Source organism: Triticum aestivum, chromosome 2B, assembly GCF_018294505.1.
Source record: "Triticum aestivum cultivar Chinese Spring chromosome 2B, IWGSC CS RefSeq v2.1, whole genome shotgun sequence".
Taxonomy (NCBI): domain Eukaryota; kingdom Viridiplantae; phylum Streptophyta; class Magnoliopsida; order Poales; family Poaceae; genus Triticum; species Triticum aestivum.
The window spans coordinates 122506911-122521997 of record NC_057798.1 but is presented as its reverse complement, the minus strand read 5'-3'; the positions used below and the strand labels follow the sequence as shown (position 1 = coordinate 122521997).

General features: G+C 47.8%; 1 pseudogene; it reads right to left on the bottom strand.

Annotated features, from left to right (window-relative positions):
• Window positions 1-385: 385 nt before the first annotated feature.
• LOC123039097 (L-type lectin-domain containing receptor kinase SIT2-like) lies at window positions 386-14698 on the bottom strand (annotated as a pseudogene).
• Between the last annotated feature and the right edge of the window lie 389 nt (window positions 14699-15087).

The following is a 15087-nucleotide window of genomic DNA, read 5'->3' as shown; positions in this document are numbered from 1 at the left end:
ATCTCCCCTCTTGTAGAACGGTCACTGAAGACTCACCAGATATAGAGCAAATGCTAGTATTCGATAGAGTGCACGCCATTTTGTACGAATCGAACCCTTCGTTATGCATCATCGCTATCATGTTGTACCTCACATAGGTTGGAGATAGATCAGAAATTGACTGGCCACGGTCCAGGTATTGCACGACCTTTCACGTTCTAGGCCTTGCACTTGGTGATGGGTAGGAGCACAATAATCCTAAGTTGAGCACGAAGGTGGCTTCCTCTATGTTGAAATTGCCCAGAGCCGTGGATCTACCACATCGATAATTGATCCATTGCGGCGATGTTCAAGCACCGATTCAATCAACAATGTTTGTGTGTTGTCCTTCCTGCAACTGATTGGTCTACACCCACATGCAACCTCTAGGAGAAACACACCAAATGCGAACACATCGGTCGAGGGTGTTGCCTTCCCGGTGCGTATAAGTTCCGGTGCAAGGTATCCCATGGTGCCTACCACATGGGTTGTTTTAGCAACCGTGCCATGGTCGTATAACCTTGCTAGACCAAAATCATCCAGCCGTCCATTCATCTGACCATCCAAGAGCACATTGCTCGCCTTTATATCTCGATGGATGACGATTTGTTCCCACTCCTCATGAAGATACAACACTGGTAGAAAAAGAGGCTTCCGTCCAGCCCCATTAGTCACGAAACTGTAGGAACCGCGACTAATGAAGTCTTTAGTCGCGGTTTGGCAGACGAACCGCGACCAAATGCCTGGGCCCAGGGCGCTCGGTGGCCAGCTGGTGCACGTGAGGGGCTTTAGTCGCGGTTGGCCAGGCCAACCGCGACTAAAGGTGCCCAAAGGCCTTTAGTCGCGGTTGGCCAGGCCAACCGCGACTAAAGCTCCTCCCCTATATATACCAGTTCAGCGCACTCACTTAGCCATTTGGTGCCACTTCTCTTCACAAGGGGGTGTAGGTTTGCTTTTGGTTCCTCTTATGCACACAAGGTGTTTGATGAAATGCCCCAACAGCGTGAAACAAACATGATATGAAGTGTTGGAGCCACACTTGAGGTTCCTCCTCGATCGCGGTTAGCAACTTGAACCTTTCATGCATGTGTGTCATTGATAAAATATGCATGTGTGTTGTTCATTGTTTAATTTCTATTGTTTATAGCTAGTTAGTTTAACAAATGCATGATGGTTAATTATATATTTTATATTATAATAATGCAGATGAATCGGCAATGGATGTACGGTAACCGACTCTCCCGCGAGTTCACTACGGGTTTGAAAGATTTCCTCGTAGTGGCTAATGCGAACAAGCAGAAGGGTATTGTTATCTGTCCATGTGTTGACTGTAAGAATCAGAAGGGTTACTCTTCCTCAAGAGAAGTTCACCTGCACCTGCTTCGGCACGGTTTCATGCCAAGCTATAATTGTTGGACCAAGCATGGAGAAAGAGGGGTTATAATGGAAGAAGATGAAGAAGGGGATGATTTCATCGATGAAAGCTATCTTGCTCATTTCGGTGATACTTTCATGGAGGATGCTGAAGGTGAAGGGGAAGGTGAAGGGGAAGGTGAAGGGGAAGGTGAAGGTGAAGGTGAAGGTGAAGGTGAAGAAGAGGCACGTGATGAGACCGTTGATGATCTTGGTCGGACCATTGCTGATGCACGGAGACGCTGCGAAACTGAAAAGGAGAGGGAGAATTTGGATCGCATGTTAGAGGATCACAGAAAGTCGTTGTACCCCGGATGCGATGATGGTCTGAAAAAGCTGGGCTGCACACTGGATTTGCTGAAATGGAAGGCACAGGCAGGTGTAGCTGACTCGGCATTTGAAAACTTGCTGAAAATGTTGAAGAATATGTTTCCAAAGAATAACGAGTTGCCCGCCAGTACGTACGAAGCAAAGAAGGTTGTTTGCCCTCTAGGTTTAGAGGTTCTGAAGATACATGCATGCATCAACGACTGCATCCTCTACCGCGGTGAATACGAGAATTTGAATGAATGCCCGGTATGCACTGCATTGCGTTATAAGATCAGAGGCGATGACCCTGGTGACGATGTTGAGGGCGAGAAACCCAGGAAGAGGGTTCCCGCCAAGGTGATGTGGTATGCTCCTATAATACCACGGTTGAAACGTCTGTTCAGGAACAAAGAGCATGCCAAGTTGTTGCGATGGCACAAAGAGGACCGTAAGTCGGACTAGGAGTTGAGACACACCGCAGATGGAACGCAATGGAGAAAGATCGACAGAGAGTTCAAAGATTTTGCAGCTGACGCAAGGAACATAGGATTTGGTCTAAGTACAGATGGCATGAATCCTTTTGGCGAGCAGAGCTCCAGCCATAGCACCTGGCCCGTGACTCTATGCATCTACAACCTTCCTCCTTGGTTGTGCATGAAGCGGAAGTTCATTATGATGCCAGTGCTCATCCAAGGTCCGAAGCAACCCGGCAACGACATCGATGTGTACCTAAGGCCATTAGTTGATGAACTTTTACAGCTGTGGGGCAGACCTGGTGTCCGTGTGTGGGATGAGCACAAAAAAGAGGAATTTAACCTACGAGCGTTGCTTTTCGTAACCATCAACGATTGGCCTGCTCTTAGTAACCTTTCGGGACTGTCAAATAAGGGATACAATGCATGCACGCACTGCTTACATGAGACTGAAAGTGTACATTTGCCAAATTGTAAGAAGAACGTGTACCTTGGGCATCGTCGATTTCTTCCAAAAATTCATCCAGTAAGAAAGAAAGGCAAGCATTACAACGGCAAGGCAGATCACCGGCCGAAGCCTGCGGAACGCACTGGTGCTGAGGTATTTGATATGGTCAAGGATTTGAAAGTCATCTTTGGAAAGGGTCCTGGCGGACAATCAGTTCCGAAGGGAGCTGACGGGCACGCAGCCATGTGGAAGAAGAAATCTATATTCTGGGAGCTAGAATATTGGAAAGTCCTAGAAGTCCGCTCTGCAATCGACGTGATGCACGTTACGAAGAATATTTGCGTGAACCTCCTAAGCTTCTTGGGCGTGTATGGGAAGACAAATGATACAAAGGAAGCACGGCAGGACCAGCAACGTTTGAAAGACCCTGATGACCGGCATCCGGAATGGTTTCAAGGTCGTGCCAGCTACGCTCTGACCAAAGAAGAGAAGGTCATCTTTTTTGAATGCCTGAGCAGTATGAAGGTCCCGTCTGGATTCTCGTCCAATATAAAGGGAATAATAAACATGGCGGAGAAAAAGTTTCAAAACCTGAAGTCTCACGACTGCCACGTGATTATGACACAATTGCTTCTGATTGCTTTGAGGGGGCTCCTGCCGGAAAATGTTCGAGTAGCCATTGTGAAGCTATGTGCATTCCTCAATGCAATCTCTCAGAAGGTAATCAATCCAGAAGATCTACCACGGTTACAGAACGATGTGATCCAATGTCTTGTCAGTTTCGAGTTGGTGTTCCCGCCATCCTTCTTCAATATTATGACGCACCTCTTGGTTCACCTAGTCGAAGAGATTTTCATTCTCGGTCCTGTATTTCTACACAATATGTTCCCCTTCGAGAGGTTCATGGGAGTATTAAAGAAATATGTTCGTAACCGTGCTAGGCCAGAAGGAAGCATCGCCAAGGGCTATGGAAATGAGGAGGTAATTGAGTTTTGTGTTGACTTTGTTCCTGACCTTAAGCCGATTGGTCTTCCTCGATCGCGGCACGAGGGGAGACTAAGTGGAAAAGGCACGATCGGAAGGAAATCAACGATATTTATGGACGGCCATTCTCTGACTGAAGCACACCATACTGTACTGACCAATTCCAGCTTGGTGGCTCCGTACTTTGAGAAACACAAGAATATTTTACGCTCGGACAACCCGAGGAAGCCTGAATCCTGGATTAGGAAGGCCCACATGGAGACTTTCGGCAGTTGGTTGAGAAAACATTTAATGAATGACAATGATGTTGTAGATCAGCTGTACATGTTGGCCAAGACACCATCTTCGACTATAACGACTTTCCAAGGGTACGAGATAAATGGGAATACATTTTACACGATCGCCCAAGATAAAAAGAGCACCAACCAAAACAGTGGTGTCCGCTTTGATGCAGCAACCGAGAATGGGCAAAAGGTCACATATTATGGTTACATAGAGGAGATATGGGAACTTGACTATGGACCCTCCTTTAAGGTCCCTTTGTTCCGGTGCAAATGGTTCAAGCTAACAGGAGGTGGGGTAAAGGTGGACCAGCAATACGGAATGACAATGGTGGATTTCAACAATCTTGGTTACCTTGACGAACCATTCGTCCTAGCGAAAGATGTCGCTCAGGTTTTCTATGTGAAGGACATGAGTAGCAAACCGAGGAAACGAAAAGATAAGAAAACGATCAGTACATCATGCGATGATCCAAAGCGCCACATTGTTCTTTCAGGCAAAAGAAACATCGTGGGAGTGGAGGAGGCCGAGAAAACGGAATTAGAAAGTAAAAAAAGCGGGAAACGAGTTGCCCAGCTCGGGGAACAAAGTAAACAATCGATTGCCCCGCTTATAGTGAAAGCCGCCGGTCCGGATGACCCCGATATCATAGCAGCTGCGGCAGCACATGGATTAACTGTAACGAGTGCCAGAGAACAAGCGGCCAACTTAGGTATTACTCTTCGTGAACTGTTAGGCCTTGATGAGGCGCCAGTGAAGGAGGTAGTAATTACATATGTGAAGAATGGGCCTCTCGTCGAGCCTGCGCAGGAAGAGGATCTACCTCCACAAATAAAAGGTCTGCTGAAATGGTACAAGGGTTACATAAAAAATAAAAACGCCAAAGAATATATTTATGCGGAAGTTAGATATGAGCATCACTTCAAACATTACTATGTACAAATTCATCTGAGTGAATTGTTCCAGCTTTTCAATCTGCGCGAGCTCGACAAATCTATCATCAGTTGCTACGTTCTGTAAGTGATTTATTTCTACCCCATCTCGTTCATATTGCCTGCACTATATATATGTCCTAACTATATTGTTGTGTCCGCTATTATACATGCAGAATGAAGATTAAGGAATGCAGAGTAAGGAACATCCATGATGTTGGGTTCATTGACCCACACATCGTTAATGGATATGTGTTGGAGCATCACCCCGCCGACATGGAGGCAGACCTGTGGCAGTTTCTTACAAAGCAGGAACTCAAAAGTGATATTCTATTTCCTTACCATTTTGGGTGAGTGTTTCTGTCTTGAGCACATTCTCTTTTTTTACTCCATGCATGGTATGTGGCCGGCTAATCGATGAGTTATGCATGACGTACTGTGCATGTATCGTGTCCGCAGGTTCCACTGGATTCTGCTAGTAATTAAAGTTGACACCTCAGAATGTCTCGTCCACGACTCTCTGAATAAGGATCCAAAGCTTTGGGGCGACATGAGAAGAATGCTGCAGAAGTAATTATTTTCATTCATTTGCGCTCTATATCGATCGGCCTATTTCGTTCATTTCCTAATATCAAGTAACTAATAACTCTCTTGTTCATTTAATTTTCTTTGCCTCGTAGGGTTTGGAGACGGTTCGTAGATACAAAGGTCGGTGAATTCAAAAAAGAGCTAGAATTCAAAAGGTCAAAGGCTAAGAATGGTGAGGATATTCAGCCAGCGGGGACCAATCTATGTGCATACTATGTCTGTGAGATGATCCGGAGATACACCTCTGAGCGGGTTCCGAGTGATACCAATGCTCAGAGGAATAACCTCCGATGATGCTTAGTCCAGAAGCTCGCTTCCGACCACTTCAAGAGGAACTAGCTGGATGGTTCAGGAGGGAAGTCCTCCATCCTAAAGGAGAACACCATTACGAGGACGTAGAACTTTATATGCATTAAATTATGTATGGAAACTTGTTCAAAATTGTATATGGTCATCCGATGATATTGAATATATATTGTATATTCCTCTTGAATTCTTTTTGGTTCTAATTTCAAATTTGTTTGAAATTGTACATTCCATGTATGTAGTACCGTAGAATATGTGAAACTCCTTCAAAATTAAAATAAAGCACAAAAGAAATAAAACAATACAAATTAAACAGAAAACAGGTTTAGGGGGGGGGGGGCTAAAACCCTAAACCTGCGGCGGCCTTTAGTCGCGGTTGGCCAGAAGAACCGCGACTAAAGGTCCTCCACCCCGACGGCCGCCTGGCGCCCACGTGGACGGGCCTTTAGTCGCGGTTCTTAAGCAACCGCGACTAAAGGTGGGGGCCTTTAGTCGCGCCTATTTGGTCGCGGTTGCGCAACCGCGACTAATGGCAGTTGCGAACCGCGACCAAAGGCCCTTTTTCCACCAGTGCAACAAACTTGATGCAACATCTTTGATGATCTTATATCTCTGAGGCCAGTGTAGAGTTGGCTTATTTTTATCGTACAAGTACTTGACAAGACTACCATTTTCCATGTACTCATAAACTAAGAGAAGTTCACCCTTTCGACGGCAGTAGCCTAGTAACCGTGCGAGATTTCGGTGGTGGAGACGGCCAATGCTCACCACCTCTGCAATGAACTCCCTTATTCCTTGTTTAGAATCATGTGACACCCTCTTCACTGCAACCTCCAGATTGGACGGAGAAAGCAATCCTCTGCATACTCTTCCAAATCCTCCTACACCAAGTAAATTCCTACTCGAAAACCCTTCGGTGGCATGAAACAAATCCTTGTATCGGAAACGATGTGGGCCGAACTCATCCTCCCAATCTTCTCCCACCTCGGCAAATCGACGTCGATACCACAAAATGAAGAAGACAACACCTAGCACTACGATGACAGGCAATGACGAAGCCAGTGGCAGCAGGGCGTTCAAGATCTTAGACCGAGGCTTGGGACCCACACGTGGCAGAGCAGGGAGTTTGTGTTGGCGCCGCCTCTCCTTGCAGCCCCGCTTCTTCTTCTTCCTCTCCTCTCACAACTCTCACTTTTGTTTTTCTCTTCTTCTCTCAAGAACACAAGAACACACACCCGGGCAGAAAACACACACGCACGCACACATTCACCAGGGAGAAAATTAGCTTTGCCTTATCTCTCCCGGTGACAATCACATGCGCTACATGGTTTCCTTCAGCCCTCACGGCCTCCCTTCTCATTCATTTTGTTGAACTTAAATAGGCAGTACAAATGACTTCACACCCAACCACTAACTCATGCACGCACACACTAGGCTGACCGACACACTCGGCCACTATCCTACACACGTCGGCATAACACCATCTCCTCCTAGAATCTCTCCAGGATATGCATCACCTGCTAACTAACCTACACCCGGTCATGCACAAACAGACTCAACGCATGCACGGCTACATGACCGACCTTTTAGCTAGCCCACTAACCAACCTATACATGCAGCTAACGACGACTCCATTCATGCAAACTAACTCATCGTCCAGCCGGCCAGTCTTGCTTCAGCCATCTACGTGTGTGCCGTATCACACGACCTTGCCGCCTCGCGCGGCACCGCGGTGTCACGCCGCCATCGGCATCTCGCCGGACTCGCGGTATTTCACGGCCGTCTGGCATCTCGCCTTCTCCACACATCTTCATTGAAGCTCCGCTGACTAGCTACTCCCTAATCTATGCTACATGAATAAGGAAAGTAAACATGCAGACACAAGTGACAAGATTAATCCTGACAGTTTGGAGAAGTCGAGAGTCGGGGCAGGCCGTCCAAGCTGAAGCTCCATCCAAGGACATAGTGGCGCCTGGAGTCGATACCTGACGAAGACGAGAAGCCGGCGTACATCTTGCCCGCCATGACCATGGAGAGATCAATGACTTGGGAGAGCAAAGGATTCTTGGGCTTTAGTACCCGCACCGGTGCTAATGTCACGTCGAGTCGCCTGGCCATGGCGTCGTAGTCAACCCACACCTGCATCGGCCTGCGGCCGTTCAGCCTCAGATCTTGAAAGGCGCCGTCCTCGTCACGGTAGTACCCAGCCGGCTTGTCCTGCCGTGAGATGTGGCTGTTTACGTCGATGCCCACGTGGTTGCTGTCGATGTCGTGAAACTTGGCGTCCAGGATGGTGTCGAGCTCGACCGCCAAGATGGGGTCGCTCGCCGTGCCGTTTGTCGCGTTGAGGAGGCCCAGGTATTGGTGGCCGTTCGCCATTGAGAGGTTGGAGGTCGTTCGTCGTGGCGAAGCCTTGGTAGGCGAACTCGCCGTCTTCCGCCGCCAGAGCCACCTCTCCGTCGAGGCTCAGGCTCAGCAGGAGGAGCAGACCAAGCGCAAGCACAGACTCAGAAAGCATGGCGCCTCGTCACACTTGCAAGGAGCAGACCAAGCCTCTCCTTTTGACGTTGTGGATGGGTGATTGCTTTGACGGTGAAGAGGAGACGCCGGGCTGTGGAAACTACACGGAGAAGGACGTGTGTTGACAAGGAATAGTACTACACGGAGAGTACTACTTTAGTATCTTTCGCAGTGTGACTCGATAAGGCATGTACAATGGTTGATAAGATAGTTTTATTTTAAGTCTTGCATGTAATTTAGAGTTGATAAAAAAAAGTCTACAATGAGCCATCTCTTAGCCTTATCTTTAATAACTAGTCATTCCTAAAAATATGGTGAGACATATTGTGATAAGAGATCATCTCTTGTCTTCTCTTAAATAAGAGAAGATAAGCCTTTTCTTACGAGTTCTCTCTCCTCCACCTCATTATTTATCCTACGTGGCACTCCTAAGATAGCACCATTGTACATGGCCTTAGCTGGGTAATTAAGTACCATGCCGCGTGGGGCAAGGTAGTGAGCGTTAGTCGTTGCACGTGGAAGGAAGCAGGAAAGTAAGGGGGAGGGTACCTCATGGACACAGCGACGGCCGATGCTAAAAATGATTTTCAGTGTTCTGAAACGTTGAATTCAACGTAATACGTCTGCCTCGTACTACTATGGATGATAGGCCCGCGGTAGTTCAATGGCTATCTGCTTCCATGGAATCCACAGTCTCAAGCTTGTCGTCTATGAATGTCTTCTACCTCAATAGGCTGACGCGCGTGTCAGGTGGAAGTTGTAGTTGGGGGAGAAACGGATACTTAAAGGGTGTGAGTAGGCCTCAGTCAACTGAAACTTAACCAAACCGCAACATACAGTTCATGTTGCGCATGTACTTCGTGCTGGATTACTAAGTTGCTAATTCTCCTGAAACACATTTCGGTCCAAACTGCAACAATTTATAGCTACATCCCCATATGTCAGTACGAATTCTCCGTAAACTCGTTTCAGTCCAAACCATACACAAAATCATTGATTGTTTCATAGAGCTTGATGCCTAGGCAGCATAAATTCCCCATAATTTAGGAGGGGATTAGGGGACACTAGTAGAAAAGAGGGCTTTGGATGAGGCCGGGTCAGCCCGTTAGTTCCGATTCAGTCCAGAACCGGGACCCATGGGGGCATTGGACCCGGTTCGTGAGCCCAGGGGGCCGGCCGGGCCACGTGGGCCATTGGTCCCGGTTCATATGGACCTTTTGGTCCCGGTTGATGGGATGAAGCGGGACCAATGGGCCTGGTTCCTGGCCCACCACCATTGGTCCCGGTTGGTGGCTTGAACCGGGACAACAGGCTGCCCTTTAGTCCCGGTTCGTGCCACAAACCGGGACCATTGAGGTGCCTATATATACCCCTCGCCCGAGCAGAGCACTCCACTGCTCTGTTTTTCTCTGGCCGGGGAGGGGAGGGCTTTGTGGTGCTCTAGCTCACCTTCTATGCACATGAGGTGTTCGATGAAATGCCCGAGCCACACTAGTTAAGCTTTCTCCTCTCGAAGCACGACCTTCGAACTCTATTTTTCCCGAGATTTGTCTAGGTTTATATTAGCGGCCGTCACGCCCCGTCCCCGTCTTCACTGTCGTCGATCGCCCGCGCCGATCTCGTCGCCGGCACCACCGTGATGAGCCTCTTGTTCTTATCTTCTTTCTGAAAGAAAAAAAATTCTTGCTTTAGATAGATACTTGTCTAATTTTCTTACTATTTTATTGCTTGTTATTATATAGTGCGATGGTTTTGGTATCCGCCCCCGTCGGCCCTCCTCCTGTCTATGATTCGGATGTGGTATATATTATCTTTTCATAACTATTGGTTCATTTATTGTTTATGACAATTATGCCGACCAACGTGACATAGATATTATTTATCTAGGAGGTTGTTGAACCGGAAATTCCAACCGACCCTATTGTCGAGAGGTTAAATTTAGTTGAAGAAGAAAACAATTTCTTGAAGGAGAAAATAAGAAAAATTGAGGAGAAGAAGATGATATTGGAGTTGCATGTTGCGGATGTCGTCGATGATCACAAGATCAAGATGGATGCAATGCGCTTGAAGATTATAAAGATTAGAAAATATGCCATTCATACCGAGGCTTGGTATCATTATGCAGTTGGATCAGTTGTTACCTTGATTGCGATTATGATCGCATTTGTTTTCGCATTGAAATGTTTTACATAATTTCAATGTATGGTTAATTAATTTAGATGCTCTGGAGAGCTTTATGTTGTTAGATGAGAACTATGTATGTACTTTGGTTTTAATGTGATGATGAACTTCTATTAATTTGGTCTCTTAATTATCTATTCATGATGTTCTGTAATGGTTTTGGACACACTTAATTATATATAATGCACGCAGATGAACCGGCAATGGATGTACGGTGACAGACACACCTCCGAGTACATTAAGGGCGTGCATGATTTTCTCGAAGTGGCTGAGGCAAAGAAGCAGAATGGTTTTATGTGTTGTCCATGCCCTAAATATGGGAATACGAAGTCTTACTCTGACTGGAAAATCCTTCACACCCACCTGCTTTATAATTGTTTCATGCCACACTATAATGTTTGGACGAGGCATGGAAAAATAGGGGTTATGATGAAAGACGGGGAAGAAGAAGAGGACGATGACAACTATGTGCCCCCTGAATACGGTGATGCTGCAACGGGGGAAGCTGTTGAAGATCAAGAGGAACCAGATGATGTGCCCAATGATACTGCAACAGGGGAAGCTGCTGAAGATCAAGAGGAACCAGACGATGTGCCCGATGATGATGATCTCCGCCAGGTCATTGTCGATGCAAGGACGCAATGTGAAAGTCAAAAGGAGAAGCTGAAGTTTGATCGCATGTTAGAGGATCACAAAAAAGGGTTGTACCCCAATTGCGATGATGGCAACACAAAGCTCGGTACCGTACTGAAATTGCTGCAGTGGAAGGCAGAGAATGCTGTGCCTGACAAAGGATTTGAGAAGCTACTGATAATATTGAAGAAGAAGCTTCCAAAGGATAACGAATTGTCCGGCAGTACATACGCAGCAAAGAAGGTCGTATGCCCTCTAGGATTGGAGGTGTAGAAGATACATGCATGCCCTAATGACTGCATCCTCTACCGCGGTGCATACAAGGATCTGAACACATGCCCGGTATGCGGTGCATTGCGGTATAAGATCAGACGAGATGACCCTGGTGATGTTGACGGCGAGCCCCCCAGGAAGAGGGTTCCTGCGAAGTTGATATGGTATGCTCCTATAATACCACGGTTGAAATGTCTGTTCAAAAACGAAGAGCATGCCAAGTTGATGCGATGGCACAGTGAGGACCGTAAGAAAGACGGGAAATTGAGAGCACCCGCTGACGGGTCGCAGTGGAGAAAAATCGAGAGAAGGTACTGGACTGAGTTTGCAGGTGACCCAAGGAACGTATGGTTTGGTTTAAGCGTAGATGGCATTAATCCTTTCGGGGAGCAGAGCAGCAATCACAGCACCTGGCCCGTGACTCTATGTATGTATAACCTTCCTCCTTGGATGTGCATGAAGCGGAAGTTTATTATGATGCCAGTTCTCAGCCCTAAGCAACCCGACAACGACATTGATGTGTACCTAAGGCCATTAGTTGAAGAACTTTTATAGCTGTGGAATGAAAACGGTGTACGTACATGGGATGAGCACAAACATGAGGAATTTAACGACCCTTTAGTCCCGGTTTAAGAACCGGGACAAAAGACCTTTACCAACCGAGACGAATGGGGCTTTTTCTACTAGTGGGAGGTTTAACGGAGAGATTAGGGGAGACCGTAGCCAAATTCCCCGTAATCACAGGTTTTTGTTTGAACTATTTATGCAATGTTGGAGTGAAGAACGGTGGCTGAGGAGGGCAAAACATTTTGGGCATCACTTTTACCACATCTGTTAAAGCAACAACCTTGGCGGTGATGAATTTTCTCTCTCTTCTGCCCTATATTGTTTTCACGACACCAATTTTTCATCATCTGGTTGAGATGCTCTTAGGATATCGCTAAGCAAATCCATAACTAAGCTTACACCTCACCAGGGACTATTAGTGGACTCCGGAGTCTCGGCAAATGGCGGTTACCACTATTTCCTTACCAAAAGTGTTACTGATTATTGAAATTCATGTATGAGATAGAACCAGTTCACTTAGACAAACTCAGATCCAATATGGATTACAAGTTCTTAAGGAACATTGAGAGAAGAACAAAAAAAGAGGTGTAAACTAAAAGCATTCACCTTCCCTCTTCAAGAATCGACACCGAAGACTCACCAGATACGACACAGATATTCGTATTCGATGAAGGGTACGACATTATGTATGAATCGAACCCTTCATTCTGCATCATTGCTATCCTGTTGTAACTCATGTAGGCGAACAGGTCAGGAATTGACTAGTCGCGGTCCAGGTATTGCATGAGCTTTCGCATGCTAGGTCTTGCATTGGCTGATGGGTAGGAGCATAACAAACCTAATTTGAGCAGGAGGGTGGCTTCCTCTGTGTTGAAATTCCCCATAAGACGTGGATCGACCACGTCGAGAATTGAGCCGTTGCGGTGATGTTCAAGCACCCAATCGACCAACACTAACTTTGTGATATCCTTGCTATTGTTGATTGGCCTACGACCACATGCGACCTCAAGGAGAAACACACCAAATGCAAACACATCGGTTAAGGGTGTTGCCTTCCCGGTGCGTATAAGTTCCGGTGCAAGGTACCCCATAGTGCCCACCACATGTGTTGTTTTAGAAATTGTGCCATGGTCGTATAACCTTGCTAGACCAAAATCACCGAGCCGTCCATTCATCTGACTGTCCAAGAGCACATTGCTAGCCTTTATATCTCAATGGATGACAATTTGCTCCCATTCCTCATGAAGATACAACAAGCTTGATGCAGCACCTTTGATGATCCGATACCTCTCGGACCAATGTAGAGCCGGCTTATTTTGAGTATACAAATACTTGTCAAGACTACCATTTTCCATGTACTCATAAACCAAGAGAAGTTCACCCTTTCGACGGAGCCTAGTAACCGGGCGAGATTCCGGTGGTGGAGACGGCCAATGCTCACCACCTCCGCAATGAACTCCCTTAGTCCTTGTTTCGAATCATGTGACACCCTCTTGACGGCAACCTCCAAATTGGACGCGGAAAGCAATCCTCTGTACACTCTTCCAAATCCTCCTACTCCAAGTAAATTCCTACTAGAAAACCCCTCGGTGGCATGAAATAAATCCTTGTATGCAAAACGATGTGGGCCGAACTCATCCTCCCAGTCTTCTCTCACCTCAGCAAATCGGCACCGATGCCACAAGAAGAAGAATGCGGCAGCTAGCACGGCAATGACAAGCGATACCGCTGCCAGTGGCAACACGATGTTCAAGATCTTGGACCGAGGCTTGGGACCTAGCCATGGCAGGGCGGGAAGCTTGAAGAAGTCAAGCGTCGGGGCGGGTCCGTCGAAGCTGAAACTCCATCCAAGGACAGAGTGGTGATTGTCACCGGGAGTACCGCTAGAAGCAGAAAAGCCGACTTACATTTCGTCCACCATGACCGTGGAGAGATCAATAACCTCGGAGAGCAGAGGATTCCTGGGCCTTGGTACCTGCACAGGTGCTAATGTCACATTGATTCGCCTGGCTTGGGCGTCGTAGTCCACCCACACCTGCATCGGCCTGCGGCTGTTCAACCTCAGATCTTGGAAGGCGCCGTTCTCGTTGCTGTAGTACCCAGCCGGCTTGGCCTGCCGTGAGACGAGGCTGTTGACGTCGATGCCGACGTGGTTGCTGTCGATGTCGCGGAACGCGACGTCCATGATGGTGTCGAGCTCGACCGCCAGGATGCGGTCGCTCGCCGTGCCGTTTGTCGCGTTGAGGAGGCCCATGTACCGCCTGCCGTTCGCAGCCGAGAGGTTCGAGGTCGGAGCGACCACGAACGCAAGCCCGTAGCTGGTCAGGCCATCGTACCTGGACGAAATGGCAAACACGAAGGTCACGGAGAAGGACCGCGCCATGGTGGTGCTGTTCGTCGTCGTGGTGGAACTTTCGAGGAACTGGAGTGGCGCGGGGTGGAAGGCATGGCCCGTGTTCGCGGACTCCGTGTCGGTGAGCAGCAGGAGGCCGTTGGGCATGACGGTGGCGAGGCCATCCAGCGTAAGGTTCGCCGTGGCGAAGCCTTGGTAGGCGAACTCGCCGTCTTCCGCCGCTAGAGCCACCTCTCTGTCGAGGCTCAGGCTCAGCAGGAGGAGCAAACCAAGCGCGAGCAGAGACTGAGAAAGCATGGCGCCTTGTCACACTTGCAAGGAGGAGCTAGCAGACCAAGGTTCTTCTTCTGACGTTGTTGATGGGTGATTGGAGCCTTGCAGGCTTGGTTTTCTAGCTTTGGGCTGTGGAAACTACACTGAGGAGGACGTATTTTGACAAGGAATACCATTTTTCTTGAGTATCTTTCGCAGTGACCCTTTAGCTAGGTACTATAATAAGCACCGTGCCGCGCGGGGCAAGGCAAGGAGCGTTCGTCGTTGCACGTGGAAGAAAGCAGGAAAATAAGGGGGAGGGTACCTCCTATGGCCGATACCGGAAATGATTTTCTGTGTGCTGAAACGTTGAATTCAACGTAATACGTCTGCCTCGTTCTACTACGAATTTCAACGCAATACGTCTGCCTCGTACTACTACGAATGATAGATAGGCCTGCTACAGTTAATGGCTATCTGCTCCCATGGAGTCCATTTTCTCGACCTCGCGAGTTGGCCCCTAGCCGCCGCCCCCAGAGCCGGCCCCATGCGTGA